The sequence below is a fragment of the Symphalangus syndactylus genome, chromosome 2 (assembly GCF_028878055.3).
Source record: "Symphalangus syndactylus isolate Jambi chromosome 2, NHGRI_mSymSyn1-v2.1_pri, whole genome shotgun sequence".
Classification (NCBI taxonomy): Eukaryota; Metazoa; Chordata; class Mammalia; order Primates; family Hylobatidae; genus Symphalangus; species Symphalangus syndactylus.
Window position 1 is genome coordinate 45,529,853 of NC_072424.2, and position 16,323 is coordinate 45,546,175.

Sequence of the window (16,323 nt, forward strand, 5' to 3'; positions counted from 1 at the left end):
CTACATCACATGGGGTTAAGAATGGAGACATAAAGACCAGTCAGGAGGCATTGGATCTAGGCAGGATGGTGGCCTGATCCAGGATGTCAGCGGGAACTGGGGATGGAGAACAGACAGGTTCGTGAGCTATTAGGAGGAGCTGTGAGGCTGACTTGATGATGGACTAGATAGTGGGCAGTGGAGCCCTGACCCTGTCCCAGGCCCTGAGCTCTGGCACTTGGATCCTGTGATGCCACCAAGCCTGTCTTCCTATCTGCAGCCTCACCTGCCCCCATATGCCCCTTGCCTGGCAGCCTGGCACTCTGCTTCCCCGAATACGATCCTAAACTGGTCCCCTCTGATCCCACCAGGATTGCTCATCATTGGCTTGGGCACCTCTATGCTCACCTGGGAACACAGTGGCTCCCCACCTCCCTTGTCATTCAAACACCTGACCCACCCATTGCTCCCTCCACCTGGATGTGTCTTCCCTGCTCTTCGGGACCTAGATCCTTCTCATTGTCTGCTGAACCATCACCTCCTCAAAGCAGGCTTCCCTGGGCTCCCTGACTATGCTCTTCCTTGGAACACTGACGATTTGTCTGTGTTTGTGGAGTTTCTGCAGTTTCTGCCTGTCCCCTGCGTCCCCCATAACATATACCCTTTGAATGTCAGTCCAGCAGGACACTGCTGCCTTGCTCTCCATCGTCTCCCGGGCATCTGGTGCCATGCCTGACACACGCTGCTGCTCCACACACCGTTGTGGAATGAGTAATGAGTGAAGGAAGCACGCTGTGTCCCAACCATCAGTCAGAGCAGCTCCTTTCATAGTCCAACCTTGCCTGCCTCTCAGGCTTCATCTCCAACCTCACCCCTACACACATACACTGCACACACACACACACACACACACACACACACGTGCGCGCGTGTGTGCTTCAGGCTCTATGACGCCAATCTGACTACAATTCCCCACTGCCAAACCTTTGCACACATGGGTTCCCTCACAGCCCTCCCATCAGCCCAGTCCACCCCTATGTAAACTCCAAACCTCAGCTCAGACATGACCTTTCAGGAAGCCTTTCCTCACCAACCATCACAACTAAGTTACTCTCCTCTCTCCCTCCGCTCCCTCTGTACCCCATCATTATTGCACCTGGAGGTCACCATGAATTTGAACTCTCTGCACGTGTCTCCTAGTAGACTTGAGATTAGATCCAAACTTTCAGCTCTGGAACCACAGACCCCTCAGGGCTTCTGGGAGAATCATGCACTGTTACCAGGGTTACATCGCCCCCTCCCCTCTCTTCAGAAAGACCTGCCCACCCTCTCAAGGCCCTCATGCCAGCAGCCTTCTGCTCTTAGACACGAAGCTGACTGATTTGTCCAGCCTTGCCCTTGTCCTTCCACAGCCAGGGGCAAGAGGCAAATTACAATTCTGCTTCCTCTCCTTTCATCCCCAATATTTTTTTTTTTTTTTTTTTGAGATGGAGTCTCACTCTGTCACCCAGTCTGGAGTGCAATGGTGTGGTCTCGGCTCACTGCAACCTCCGCCTCCCAGGTTCAAGCAATTCTCCTGCCTCAGCCTCCTGAGTAGCTCGGACTACAGGTGCATGCCACCACACCCGGCTAATTTTTGTATTTTTAGTAGAGATGGGGTTTCACTATGTTGGCCAGGCTGGTCTCGAACTCCTGACTTCGTGATCTGCCCGCCTCAGCCTCCCAAAGTGCTGGGATTATAGGCGTGAGCCACCATGCCCGGCGTCATCCCCAATATTTTCATACAAATAAAAGTAAATGCAGGCCTGGCACAGTGCTTCATGCCTGTAATCCCAGCATATTGAGGGACCAAGATGGGTAGATCATTTGAGGTCAAGAGTTTGAGACCAGCCTGGCCAACATGGTGAAACCTCATCTCTACTAAAAATATAAAAATTAGCTAGGTGTGGTGGTGCACGCCTGTAGTCCCAGCTACACAGGAGGCTGAGGCAGAAGAATTGCTTGAACCTGGGAGGTGGAAGTTGCAGTGGCCCAAGATTGTGCCACTGCACTCCAGCCTGGGTGACAGAGCAAGACCCCCATCTCAAAAAAAAAAAAAAAATTAAATGCACAGATGGATATCCAAAACCAGAAATCAATAATGATGGCTTCTTCTGGAAGGTGAGGAACAGAAACATGGGGTCTGAGGAGGGAAGGAGACTTCACTCAACATCCTTTGTCTCCTTTTAACCAGGAGAATGCATTAGTGCTTATTGCACTGTAATTGTAATAACAAAGTAGTTACTAAGCCAGAAATACATGAAGGGCAGAAATCCTTAACAAGGAAGAGGTACCATGTTGGGGCTTCAGGGAGCATGCAGCGGGGATGGGGCCACGCAGGCTGGGAAGAGGCTGCATTTGCACATCTGCCTCCTCTTCTGCCCTGCCCTTCTCCACCCCATCAGGAGGTGAACAAGTGGAGACCTCCTCACCCACAGCCAAAAAAAAAAGTGAGCCATCAACTGTATCTTCCTGACCCAGGAGTTACAGATGGGGCAGGAGAAAAAGCTTACACATCCATAAATAACGTGTCCTGGGGACTTACTATTCCAGCACCTGGGCTCCAGGACTGCCTCAGTGAAGGGCTCAGTGAAGTATATGCCTTTATAGTCCTTCCATGGATGCAGAAGTGCAAACAGCTATCCACATGCCATGCCAGTCACCCATGATGGAAACACGTGCCAGGTACAGATGTGGGTGGAGAAGAGGGTAAAGCCTTTTTTTCTTTCTTTTTTTTTTTCTTTTGGGATGAAGTCTCGCTCTTGTCCCCCAGGCTGGAGTGCAATGGTGCAATCTCAGCTCACTGCAACCTCCACCTTCTGGGTTCAAGTGATTCTCCTGCCTCAGCCTCCCGAGTAGCTGGGATTACAGGTGCCTGCCACCACACCCGGCTAATTTTTTTTTTTTGTATTTTTAGTAGAGATGGGGTTTCACCATGTTGGCCAGGCTGGTCTCGAACTCCTGACCTCAGGTGATCCACCCACCTCGGCCTCCCACAGTGTTGGGATTACAGGTATGAGCCACTGCGCCCAGCCGGGTAAAGCCCATTTTTTCTGACTGCAGCATCAACTGGCCCACCTCTGCCCACCAAGGACCCAGAGCCAGAAAGGCTCAGTTCGTGGCTACCTGAGGGCTCCAGGACACGCAGTCCATTCATCAGGGCAGTGAGTCCAGGGACCACTTGGCAATTGGTACCACCCCTTCTCCCAGGAGAAAGTGGCGTCATTATCCCAGGAGAAAGGGAGAAAAGAAAGCCCTTCGTGGGTTAGAAAGCAGGTTGCTTTTCTCCCCTCTCTCCTTTATGAATCTAGTTGTTGAACCTACCTTTGGCTGTTGTGTCTCTCCATAATTATGCACAAGGCAAGAGAAAGCAACAACTGTAACTTGAGACTCAGCAATTCAGTTTAACCACCCCAAATAACTGACAGCGCGGATATAAAACATCCCGCAACAATGCCGGCCCAATGGCTATTACGGTGATTTACTCTGGACCACATGAAGTTCAGCGGCCGGGGAAGAGGGCAGAGCCTTAAACAGGCTTTCATGCCTGTGTCATAAATTCAGATCATTGCTTCAAAGGTGGTGCCAAAGTGCTGGTAACCCAAAGTCAAGGGGCCTAGGTTTTGTTTTCCAGGGCAAAGGGACACCATCAATGATGGGAGAGTTCTGCAGAGGTGACCCAGGGATGGGTTCCCCGCCACGTCTTCCCTAGCTTTGTCTCTTTGGCCTAGAAGAAGAGGCATAAAAGGTGTCAGCAGCCCCAGTGCTCAGTAAATCATTGGGTGTGAATCAGTGGGGCTGGGTGACAGCCTTAGGGGGTCTTTTCTCCTGGAGGCCAAGCCCAGAGGGCCCCATACTCGGTGACCCCATCAGTGGGTCATCAGGCCTTGCTCAGTTACAGAAGAGACCTCTTCCAGGGTTGGAAAGAGGTGATGGGAGAAGAGTCCTCAATTCCCACAAAGAAATAGCCTCAACCCACTGTTTGGGTGGGAATTAAAGGAAAACGTGACATGCTGATACTGACCACTTAATAATCTCTAACATTTAATGAGCTTGGGCTTTACACCAGGATTAGTGCTACTGGGGGAAAAAATTTTGTTTCAGAGCCAAAAAGACCAATGGGAAAAAGAAGTGTATATATCATATTTGAGACAAATATTAGTCATTCATCAACAACAGCTACCATCTATTAAGAGAACACTTTACCCCAATATTTATCTGGAGAGGGAAATATTATAACTGCCATTTTGCAGGAAACAGAGGTTAAGAAACTGATCCACAATCTTACTGCTAGTTACACCTAGGTATATGCGTGCTCTTCTATATGACATTAGTATATTTATTTCATATTTTAAATTTAGAATTGGAAGTCCTTTACACTTAGTGATTAGGTATTTTGAAACATGAAGAACAACTGTGTTGCAGGATACAATGGCACATGCCTGTAATCTCAACACTTTAGGAGGCCAAGGCGGGAGGATGGCTTGAGCCCAGGAGTTTGAGATCAGCCTGAGCAACACAGCGAGACCCCCATCTCACAAAACAAAACAAACAACAACAAAAGAATTGTTTTAAATATTTTTAAGCATTTCTGGAAAAGAAATGTCTTTATTTTATTGGATGTAGTAGAGAAACCATTTGGCATAACAACAGCCATCTGTAGCATGTTTCATAAGTCGGGAGAGTTGAGAAACAGTCCATGACCCAGGAAGGCCCAGTGGTTCAGGAGACCTGGGGTCTGATCCTACCCTGACACTCACGTGCTGTGTTACCTGAGTCAAGCCCCTCCCCTTTCTGGGCCTTGGTTCATCTTCGAAGGTAAGGAGGCCGATTTCTCAGGTTCCCTCCATCCCAGCCCTGAAGCTTGGGATATAATTGGTGCAGTCTGAGGGCAGGCTGCCACCTGGACACTCCATCCTGAGTGATACGAAACAGAATTTTCCCAGAGGAGTGGAACCAAGAGGGCTACATTGTTCAGGGCCCTTTGTGCATTCTCTTGCCTCGCTGTGCTTGTAGAGCTAGATTTGTGCTGTCTTCAGGCCCTACAAGAGTCTTGGCTTTTATGTAGCAGAAGCGTCTGCCGCGAACACCACCATAATGGCCTGGTCCAGGGATGGCAAATGGGTTTTCTCTCGTTTGCACAATGGTAGTCAGGGTCCAGTCAGGGGACAGAAATCACACCGGCGATTTTAATAGTCAGCACTGAACATGAGGAATTGTTAGCTAGGTATCCAAAACGGCATAAACAGAACTCTAGGGTATCATGGAGATGGCAACTATGGAAAGCAGCTCCACCCACACAGCCAGAGCCCAGAGGGAAGTATTGAAACATGGAAGATTGGAAAAGGCAAAATTCAGATCTCTGAGGAAGAGGCTGGCAGGCCAGTGCCACTGTCTTTGAGGGGTACAAGGAGGGTGGCGTCACAAATTTTTGAAAAACTACAAACTGGCTCAACTTTTACCACAAGAAGAAACTGCTGTTGTCTGGAAGGACAAGCATTGCCTGGGTGATGTGCACAGGAACCACAAGCAGATAGGAAGGAGGGATGCTGCTCCTCCTCTTCCTCCTCCTCCTCCTCTTCCTCCCCCTCCCCCTCCTCCCCCCTCCCCCTCCTCCCCCTCCCCCTCCCCCTCCTCCCCCCTCCCCCTCCCCCTCCTCTCCCCCCCCTCCTGCCTGGTTGCTTTCCTCTAGCTCCCCCTGGTGGGCAGAGTCGCAGCCCCAACATCACCAAGCGGGTATGGAAGGGTGAGTTTGGAGCTGAGAAGCATGCTTGGACTGACCACCTGGCCCAGCCACCTTCTCTGGGTTTGGTTGTAGCTTCCTGGAGTGCAGCACTGAGGCTTATGGGGCCTCTTCATGTTGTGATAACTTGATGATGTCAGCCATAAGCCCAGAAAAGAGAAGTGGTGGCATGAATGCCACATATTAGCCCTTTCTCTGGTGACTAAATTACCCACCACAGTGAGCGGGAGAGGTGAGCGCCACTTCCTGACTTCTAAGGGCATGGACAGCTGAGCCACAGAGCCAAGATGATAATCAACAGATTCCTTCCCCTTCACCTCCCTATCCAGCTCTCACTTACCTAATGTCCACAATTAGGTCATGTCCAGAATCCAAAAGTAAAACATAAACCCTTTACCCAGTGATTTCCTAGGAAATGTGGACTAGAGCAAGAAGGATGGTTGAAAAAGAGGCATGCCCCTGGCCACCGCACTCTCACAGCCAAAGATATTCTTCTCCTAGGACCCTGGAAGGGCAAGAGTGAGGAATGGGAACAGATCCAGACAGTAGCGTGAGCCAAGCACTCCCCAGGAATTCAGCCCAAAGAAGAGTCAGTCAGAAAGCTGGCAAGGCTTTGGATTCAGGCAGCCATGGGTTCAAGTGTCAGGTCAGCCACTTTCTTTGTGTTTATAATTAAGAAACATACCACCTCTGTCCCTAAATTAGGTAGACAAGAAACATAGATTTGTATGGTTTTTTTTGAATTTCAACTTCATTTCTATTTTGCTGATAAGAAATAATAATTCTAGTCTTTTCCACGGGGTTTCCAGGAGGATTTCAGTGGTGTGGCAGAGCTGGCTCGTGTGGTTCACAGGAGCAGATTGCATGCTCCCTTCCCAGTTCTGCAGAGAGCTCACGTTGGTGTCCCGAAATCCACCACAGTAGGAGCTGCACTACCAATCAGCAATGTTCAGTTTTGGTTTTTGGAGACCCAGATCACTACTGCACCACAGATCCCCTTCTCTTCCCAGGGCCTGCATCAAGGTTGGGAGGTGAGAAGAGATGGAGCGTACATTTGGTAATGGAAAAGGGTCCTTCCGTTTTCAGCCAGGACTTCACACAGATCAGCCCCAAGATGATGCTTGCTCTTGCCTGCAAAGCATCTGTGCAATGCTGCTCTCATTCCCTTTCTGTGCCACCTTTGAACACAGACACTCTGCCTGGCTGTTGTTGTTCCCTCCCTGGACACGTGCTGGAATGCACTTCCCTTGCAGCTCTGATGACAAAAGTGAGCTCTCTGCTCTCCTCACTCATTCCTAGCCGCTCCTCCTCATCCTGAGTGTGAATAAAGTCCTTTTTTTAAGTGTGAATAAAATCCTTCCCTCCTCGCCTTCCTCAAATACTATTATTAATGTTTTTATACTTTTGGAAACAAAACACCAGGAAATTCTGTCTCACATCTACCTTGAGCTCAGGAGCACAGTGCAACTCTCTGTTTGAATGGGAGAAAGAGGAGGAGGGAAATACTAGAAAGGAAAATATAGCAAAATATAGGTTAATATAGCAAAAATTTCTGTCCATAAATACATTCCGTAATTCTGAGCTTTTCAGTTGTTTTTTTTTTTCCCCAATAGCTAATCGCATTCTCACACTTCTCTGTTGAGGTTGGAAGGGCAAATAATGTCAATAAATGATCTGTACAGTGTCTAGCATATAGTAGGTCCTCAATAAATGGTGGCTTCTTTCACCTTCGTTGAGGCTCTGCACGAAGACAAGATTCAGTGGGGATAGAAAGTGAGAAATGTGTGCCTCATCCTTCTTTCCCTTGCATGGTGGCAGGGACTGTGGTCCATTGGTGATCCATTGGGTTGGTCATGTGACCCCTCCTTTGGGCTTTGAGAAGCAGATGCCGGTACATTAATAACGGGTAAAAAAAAAAAACCCACATACTCAATTAACATGAAATGTCCTCTTAGGTGAAGCAGAAAGACTGATGGACTATTCGAGAAGTGGATAAAACAAGGAATGCTCCCTTGGAGCATGGCATCTTGGCAAGCCACCATCTTCTTGGATGGTTTCCCCTCAGTCCCTTTCCAAGCCTTCCTCTTGCCTGTTATTCCAACTCTACAAGTTTCACCTGGTCAGTTTCATCCATAATCATAATTGCCATGCACCTCCCCACACCATCCATTGATTACTCCAATTCCATTCTTCTCTGCCCTGAACACCAGATTATATTTGCAGCTCTCTTTTGAGCATTTCCAACAGATTCCACAGATACCACCACACTCAGTACATTCCATCTTGAACTCTTCATCTTCCTCCCTCTCCTGACAGTGACTATCGTCTGCCATCTCCATCCTAGTGAAGATTACTTCCACCTCTAGTCATCCCAGCCACCTCCTTCATGCTTATTTCTTGTATCAGTTGATTCTAAGTTCCTATGGTTCTGCTCTTTAATCATGCCTGCCTCTGTAGCCCTTCTGTCCAGGCGCATTAGAGCAGCCCTTGTTTCTCACAGGGACACCAAATTCTCCTACAAATTCCTTTCTCTGCCCTCCTGTCTTGGACCCTTCAATCCAGCCATCACTGCCTAAAACAAATCTGAATGTATTAAAGCTCCCTATTAAGCGACTCCCTATTACCCATGCACTGAAGTTAGAACTTGACAAGACACTCATGGCTTTCCAGGATCCAGAGATAATGCCCCGAACTTCAGCCTCATCTATTTACTCTTCTCACACTGCCTATTGCCTGCTCCAGACACACTGAACTATTGATGCTTTCTAGTTCCTTCTGCCTATGGCACCATTTCTCCTTTTGCCCCAGTAAGCCATACTTATTTTTACAACTCCATCTCCAGCACCTTCTCTGCGAAGCCCTCCTGGATTCCCCACCTCTTTGATGAGATTTGATAATTCCCCACTTGAGTCTACTTCTGCCTCTTTTTTGGGGTTTACCTTTACCTTCCCACAGTACAATTCTTTCTTTTATACATCTGTTTTCCCCTCTACTCTGGGCTCATCGAGGAAAGGGAACATGTCTTAATCAAGTTTTTTATATATATATAATAAAAGCCCTCTGATAAGGGGGTGCAAATAGAATTATGCTGTTGTAAGGTGATTTCATTTGTAAATTAGGAAGGCAGAAGTTTGAAGTGTCAGGGATGAAGTGTGATTATGAAATGTGAGGTAGTAAAATCCATTCTAAACGGTTCTAGATAAGATTGGGTTGCATACTATTAGCCCTAGAAACCACTTAAAATATTTTTTAATGTATAGCTAAGAAACAAATAGAGGAGGCCGGACATGGTGGCTGATGCCTGTAATCCCAGCACTTTGGGAAGCTGAGGCAGGTGGATCACCTGAGGTCAGGAGTTCGAGACCAGCCTGGCCAACATGGTGAAACCCTGTCTCTACTAAAAATACGAAAATTAGCTGGGCATGGTGGCGAGCTCCTGTAATCCCAGCTACTCAGGAGGCTGAGACAGGAGAATTGCTTGAAACTGGGAGGTGGAGGTTACAGTGAGCCAAGATCACACCATTGCACTCCAGCCTGGGCAACAAGAGTGAGACTCCATCTCCAAAAGAGAGAGAAACAAATAGAGAAAATAGGCTTGGTGCAGTGCCTTAAGCCTATAATCCCAGCGCTTTGGGAGGCTGAAGAGGGCGGTTCATTTGTGGTGAGGAGTTCAAGACTAGCCTGGCCAACATGGTGAAACCCCATCTCTACAAAAAATACAAAAAAAAATTTAGCAGGGCATGGTGGCACACGCCTGTAGTCCCAGCTACTGTTACTGGGGAGGCTGAGGCATGAGAAATGCTTAATCCTGGGAGGTGGAGGTTGCAATAAGCTGAAATCATGGCACTGCACACAAAGCGAGACTCCATCTCAAAAAAAAAAAGAAAAAGAAAGAAGCAAATAGAGGAAATAAAATGGAATATCAAAAAATATTTGGTGGTTGGGCGTGGTGGCTCACGCCTGTAATCCCAGCACTTTGGGAGGCCGAGGCAGGTAGATCACTTGAGGTCAGGTGTTCGAGACCAGCCTGGCCAATGTGGTCAAACCTCGTCTCTACCAAAAAAAACAAAAATTATCTGAGCATAGTGGCATATGCCTGTAGTCCCAGCTATTTGGGAGGCTGAGGCAGGAGAATTACTTGAACCCGGAAGGCAGAGGTTGCAGTGAGCTAAGATTGCACCACTGCACTCCTGCCTGGGTGACAGAGCGAGACTCTATCTCAAAAAAAAAAAAAAAAAAAAAAAAAAAAAAAAAAAAAAAAAAATGGTTAACCCAAAAGAAGGCAGACAAGGAGAAACAAAGAAGAAAAAAACTGAATAAACAAATGGAAAACAAGTAGCAAAATAATATTGGGTTGGTGCAAAAGTAACTGCAGTTTTTGCTGCAATTACTTTTGTAACAGTTTAATAGATTTAAACACAGCCATATCAAAAATTACTTTCAATGTAAAAACCGCAAATTGAAAGGCAGAGATTGAGGCCCGGCATGGTGGCTCACACCTGTAATCCCAGCACTTTGGGAGGCCAAGATGGGAGGATCACTTGAGCCCAGGAGTTTGAGACCAGCCTGGGCAACATGGTGAAACCCCTTCTCCAAAATATGCAAAAAAAAATTAGCCAGACGTGGTGGTGCATGCCTGTAGTCCAAGTGGATAAAAAGTAGAACTCAAATATATGTTATCTACAAGACATAAAGGTTCATTATGAAGACACACATAGACTGAAAATGCTTGTAGCTTTATTTGTAATAGCCCCAAACTGAAAACAACCCAAATATACATTCAACAGACGAACAAATCGTGGTATATCAACAAAATAGAATTTTACTCAGCAGTCAAAAGGGACAAACTATACTACACCTATCAGCATGGATAAATCTCATAAAAACATTAGGCAGGACAAAAGACTTCAGATCCAAAAGAGTACACGCTGCATGATTCCATTGATACAAAGTTCTGGAACAAGCAAAGCTTATCTACAGTTAACGAAAACAGTGGTTGACTAAAAGAGGAATTGACTCCAGATAGATATGAGGAAACTTTCTAAGGTGATAGAAATTTACTTTCTTGATTGTGATGGTGATTATACAAATGTGTTCATCTGACAAAACTCATTGAGCTGTATACTTAAAATGTGTGTGATTTAAGATATGTAAATTCATACCCCCCAAAATTTGATTTTTTTAAGAAAAGAGGATGAAAATGTGCAACGGTTAAGCCACTGTGGAAAGCAATTTGGCAGTTCTTCAAAAAGTTAAGAATAGAATTATCATATGACCCAGCAATCCCACTCCCAGCTATATTCACAAAAGAATTGAAAACAGGTACTGAAACAAACACATAGGCACGCATGCTCATGGCCACAGCATTCACAATATCCAAAAGGTGGAAACAACCCAAATGTCCACCAGCAGATACATGAATCAACAAATCGTGGCATATACATTAAAGGAAATCAAAATAGTGCACCCAAAACCAAAAATCTGACATATTTTGAGATAGCGGTTCAGAGGGCCTGCAAACAGAAGTAGGCCTGCAAAGCTGCCTTTTGTGGAAGAGACTAGCATCTGTAGAGAAAATCTGCACAGATGCAGCCAGGCTTTTTCTGAGGCCTTCCTTTGTCTAATCTAGGAAAGATTAACTGAGAGTCTGACACCTTTAAAAGTCTGGAAGAGCCGGGCGCATTGGCTCATGCCTGTAATCCCAGCACTTTGGGAGGCTAAGGTGGGTGGATCACCTGAGGTCGGGAGTTCGAGACCAGCCTGACCAACATGGATAAACCCCGTCTCTACTAAAAATACAAAACTAGCCGGGCATGGTGGTGTATGCCTGTAATCCCAGCTACTCGGGAGTCTGAGGCAGGAGAATCGCTGGAACCTGGGACGCGGAGGTTGCAGTGAGCCGGGATTGTGCCACAGCCTGGGCAACAAGAGCGAAACTCCATTGAAAAAAAAAAAAAATAAATAAATAAATAAAAAATAAAAGTCTGGAAGACACATTTGCCATCTATTCTCTCTGAGGGCTGCTACCTGTGAAGTTTCATTTACAAGACCACGTATGCTAGCCACGCCTCCCCTTCTCCCCCTCCCATAACCTGTTTTGCCGTTATCCAAGCCCTTCCTTATTCTTTCTGCAACCTCAAGATGTTGTATAAGCTTCTGAACCCTATTGAAGGGTTGGGGTAATTACTTTGTGGTTTTCTCCCATGTGCACATTAATAAATCGGTGTGCCTTTTCTCTTATTAATTTGCCTTTTGTCAGCTGATTTTTCAGCAAAATTTCACAGGGCAAAGGAGGAGTTTTCCCTTGGCCCCTCCAACATAGAATGAAAGCAATATCATTTGGCAATAAAAAGGAATGGACTACTGATACATACATGGGTGAGCATTGAAAACATTATGCTAAGTGAAAGAAGCCAGACACACAAAAAAATCACGTATCGTAGGATACCATTTACGTGAAATATCCAGAATATTTAAATCCATAGAGAAGGCACAGGCCAAGGACTGAGGGAGGGGTAATAGGTTTCCTTCTGGCGTGATGAAAATGGGGACTAGACAGAGGTGGTGGTTGCACCACATTGTGAATATACTAAATGTCCCTGAATCGTTTATTTTTCAATGGTTACTTTTACGCTAGTTGAATTTCACGTCAATAAAAAGAGATTTATTTCTACTTCCAACCAAGAAAGAGTAACGGGCCGGGTGTGGTGGCTCATGCCTGTAATCCCAGCACTTTGGGAGGCCGAGGCGGGTGGAGCACAAGGTCAGGAGTTCGAGACCATCCTGGCTAACACGGTGAAACCCCATCTCTACTAAAAATACAAAAAAAAAAATAGCCGGGCGTAAGTGGTGCATGCCTGTAGTCCCAGCTACTCGGGAGACGGAGGCAGGAGAATGGTGTAAAACCCGGGAGGCGGAGCTTGCAGTGAGCCGAGATCACGCCACTGCACTCCAGCCTGGGAGACAGAGCGAGACTCCGTCTCAAAAAAAAAAAAAAAAGAAAGAGCAACGGAAACCAGATTTACCCCCATGCCTGAAACAACCAAAAAGAATGGACACAATATATGAAACAGTAGTTTCCAGGACACTTGGTAGCAGGCAACAAAGGACAGTGATCCCTGCGTGATAAGGAACAAATGACGGGAAGCCTATGACCGCCCCAGCTTACGGACTTGAAAGAGTTTCCAGGCCACAGCACATGGAGGAGTAATTCAAGCAGAATCCAGCAGACCCCTCAATCGAGGAGACACAGCTAAGAGTCTGGAAAGACCCAGACAGTAAGAGGAATATAATAACTATAGGAATATAAAATATCTTATTAAACAAAAAAAACAAGATGTAACTCAGAATGTCTGGCATCCAATTAAAAATTACCAGGTACAATAAAGAAGCTAAAAAATATGATGCAAAATGAGGAGAAAAATTACCAGTTTAAACCAACCCAGAACTAATGCAGATAGATGTCCGAATTAGCAGAGATAGACATTAAAACAGTTATTATAACTATATTTCATGTGTTCAAAAAGTTAAGCAGAGACAAGGAAGATAATACCAGAGGGCTGGGAGAAGACATGCAAACTGAACTTCTACAGACGCAGACTACGATGTCTGAGGTGAAAAACAGTATGGCCTGGGTGCAGTAGCTCATGCCTATAATCCTAGCATTTTGGGAGGCTGAGGCAGGCGGATCACTTGAAGTCAGGAGTTTGAGACCAGCCTGGCCAACATGGTGAAACTCTGTCTCTACTAAAAATAACAAAAATTAGCCAGGCATGGTGGCACTTGCCTGTACTCCCAGCTGCTCAGGAGGCTGAGGTGGAAGGATAGCTTGAACCTGGAAGATGGAGGTTGCAGTGAGCTGAGATCACGCCATTGCACTACACCCTGGGTGACAGAGCAAGACTCCATCTCAAGAAAAACAAAAAGGAAAAAAAGATACTGTAGATGGGATTAATAGCGGATGAGACATGCAGAAGAAGAAAATAGTAAATTTGAATAGATAGCAATAAAAACTACCCAAAATGAAACAAAGAAAAGAGAATTTTAAAAAATGCAAACAGCATCAGTGAGCCATGAGATGACTTCAAGCAGTCCCCAAAGGAGAGGAGAGAGAGAAAGGAAAAAATAATTGAAGAGAATTATTGACGGCTGGGTGCGGTGGCTCATGCCTGCAATCCCAGCACTTTGGGAGGCCAAGGCGGGCAGATCACGAGGTCAGGATATCAAGACCACTCTGGCTAACACGGTGAAACCCCGTCTCTACTAAAAATACAGAAAATTAGCCGGGCGTGGTGGCAGGCGCCTGTTGTCCCAGCTACTTGGGAGGCTGAGGCAGGAGAATGGCATGAACCCAGGAGGTGGAGCTTGCAGTGAGCCGAGACTGCACCACTGCAGTCCAGCTTGGGCGACAGAGCGAGACTCCGTCTCAAAAAAAAAAAAAAAAAAGAAAATTATTGGCAAAAATTTTACAAAATTTGATGAAAAGTATAAATCCACAAATCCAAGGAGCTCAACAAACTCCAAGCACAAGGAATTTGGAGGTATATTATAATCAAAATGCTCCCAACCAGTGTTAAAGAGAAAATCTTAAAAAGCATTCAGAGGAAAAATAAAAACCACATTATGTACAGAGAAACAGAAGTAAGGACAGCAATAAATGTCTTGTTAGAAACAATCCAAAAAAGTAAGACAGTGGAGCAGTATCTTTAAAATACTGAAATAAAAAAACTATTAATCTAAAATTCTCTACTTGGTAAAAAATATCTTTCAAAAACAAAAGCAAAATGAAGAATTTATTAGGCAGACAAAAGCTGAAAGACTTAATTAGAACAGACACGCATTACATGAAAGGTTTTGTTAAAAGTTCAGGTTTCCCTGCCAATGGGGCATGAGGATCCGGTCTTCCATTCTAGTGGGAAAATGTGGACTTGGCTGAAGAGCAGGCCCATATAATGTTTGAGAAGATCATGAAATACATCAGGGAGAATCTGCTGCCGCTTGACAGGCCCAACGGCACCTACACTATGTGAGTGAGAAGATTCTGAAGTTGGCTGCCAGTATCTCCAGGGACAAGCTGGTGTTGCTGGGAACCTGCTTTGGAAAATTCACTAAGACCCACAGGTTTCAGTTGCACATCACAGCTCTGGATTACCTTGTACCCTATGCCAAGTATAAAGTGCGGATAAAGCCTAGAGCTTCTTTCTGGAGCAGATCAGTCCTTCCCGTATGGGAACCATCTGTTGAAATATGGTCTGGGTTGAATCACCGAAAAGACTTCTCAGTACCAGGCAGTGGTGGTGTACTCCATGGCAGACACCTTGGGTTTTGGGGTGGCAGGAAAATCTACACAAGACTGCAGAAAAGTGGACCTCCTGGTGATTGTGGTATTTCATCATGCAGACACTGAGGAATATGTGAGACATGAAATGACGTTGACTTAAAACGAAGTCAAGGCCTCACAGCTGTGTGGAAGGGCCAAGCTTTGTTCCCTGTGTTTGTGTAGACTCCACTGTCATGTTGAACTTTGTCAACACTGTGACCTCTTCAGGGACTCCTCTGTTTACTATTCTCCCTACCACTGACAGATGCAGGCTGGATTCTTACTGTACAGAAATGGCTTTAAAATGGAGTTTCAGATCTTTGTGTCTGCACTAAATAGAATGTTCTGTTTTGTACTTGAATCAGAGGGCTTCTTGTTCTGAATAACAGGTTCAAAATCATTGCAACTGAGGACAAGAATATCTGTGATAACACTTTGTTTTCCAAACTCATAAGAGCACAATGGATTTTCTCTGTTGTTTATTCACATGACGAAAGATAGATATTGCCATATCAGAATAGTAGGCCACTTCTGGGATTTTACAAATGAAATTTGGCTAAAATAACAAGAGAAATTTATTCAGCTATTTTTCTAGACAGTAAATTCTGTATGGTGAGGAAGAAAAACTTGGGTTCAAACCCCAGTTCTGCTGCCCACCAGCTATATGGCCTTGGATGAGTCATTCAACTTTAATAAGCATCATTTTCTTCTTCTGTTTAAAAAAACCACAAAACTTTTAAAAGCTTTAATCATTTACCTAAGAATGGTTTTTAGAATTAGAAATCAGGCCGGGCATGGTGGCTCATGCCTGTAATCCCAGCACTTTGGGAGGCCAAGGTGGGTGGATCACCTGAGGTCAGGAGTTCAAGATCAGCCTGGCCAACGTGGTGAAACCTTGTCTCTACTAAAAATACAAAACATTAGCTTGGCATGGTGGCACATGCCTGTAATCCCAGCTACTCAGGAGTCCAAGCCAGGAGAATCACTTGAACTTGGGAGGTGGAGGCTGCAGTTAGCCGAGATCATGCCATTGCACTCCAGCCTGGGCAAGAAGAATGAAACTCCGTCTCGAAAAAAAAAAAATAGAATTAGAAATCATAGTTGCAAAGCATCTAGCACAGTGCCTGGGAAATGTTACGTATTGAATAAATGGTAAGAGTTATTTTTCTAGTACATATATTATGTATTTCTATTACGAGGTGTGGGATCTTATGAGTGTCATTTGATTACATTACCTTGTTTT

General features: G+C 45.5%; 1 pseudogene; it reads left to right on the forward strand.

Moving 5' to 3' along the window:
* The first annotated feature begins 3,471 nt into the window (after positions 1-3,471).
* Positions 3,472-15,201, forward strand: LOC129462059 (60S ribosome subunit biogenesis protein NIP7 homolog; annotated as a pseudogene).
* Positions 15,202-16,323: the final 1,122 nt, after the last annotated feature.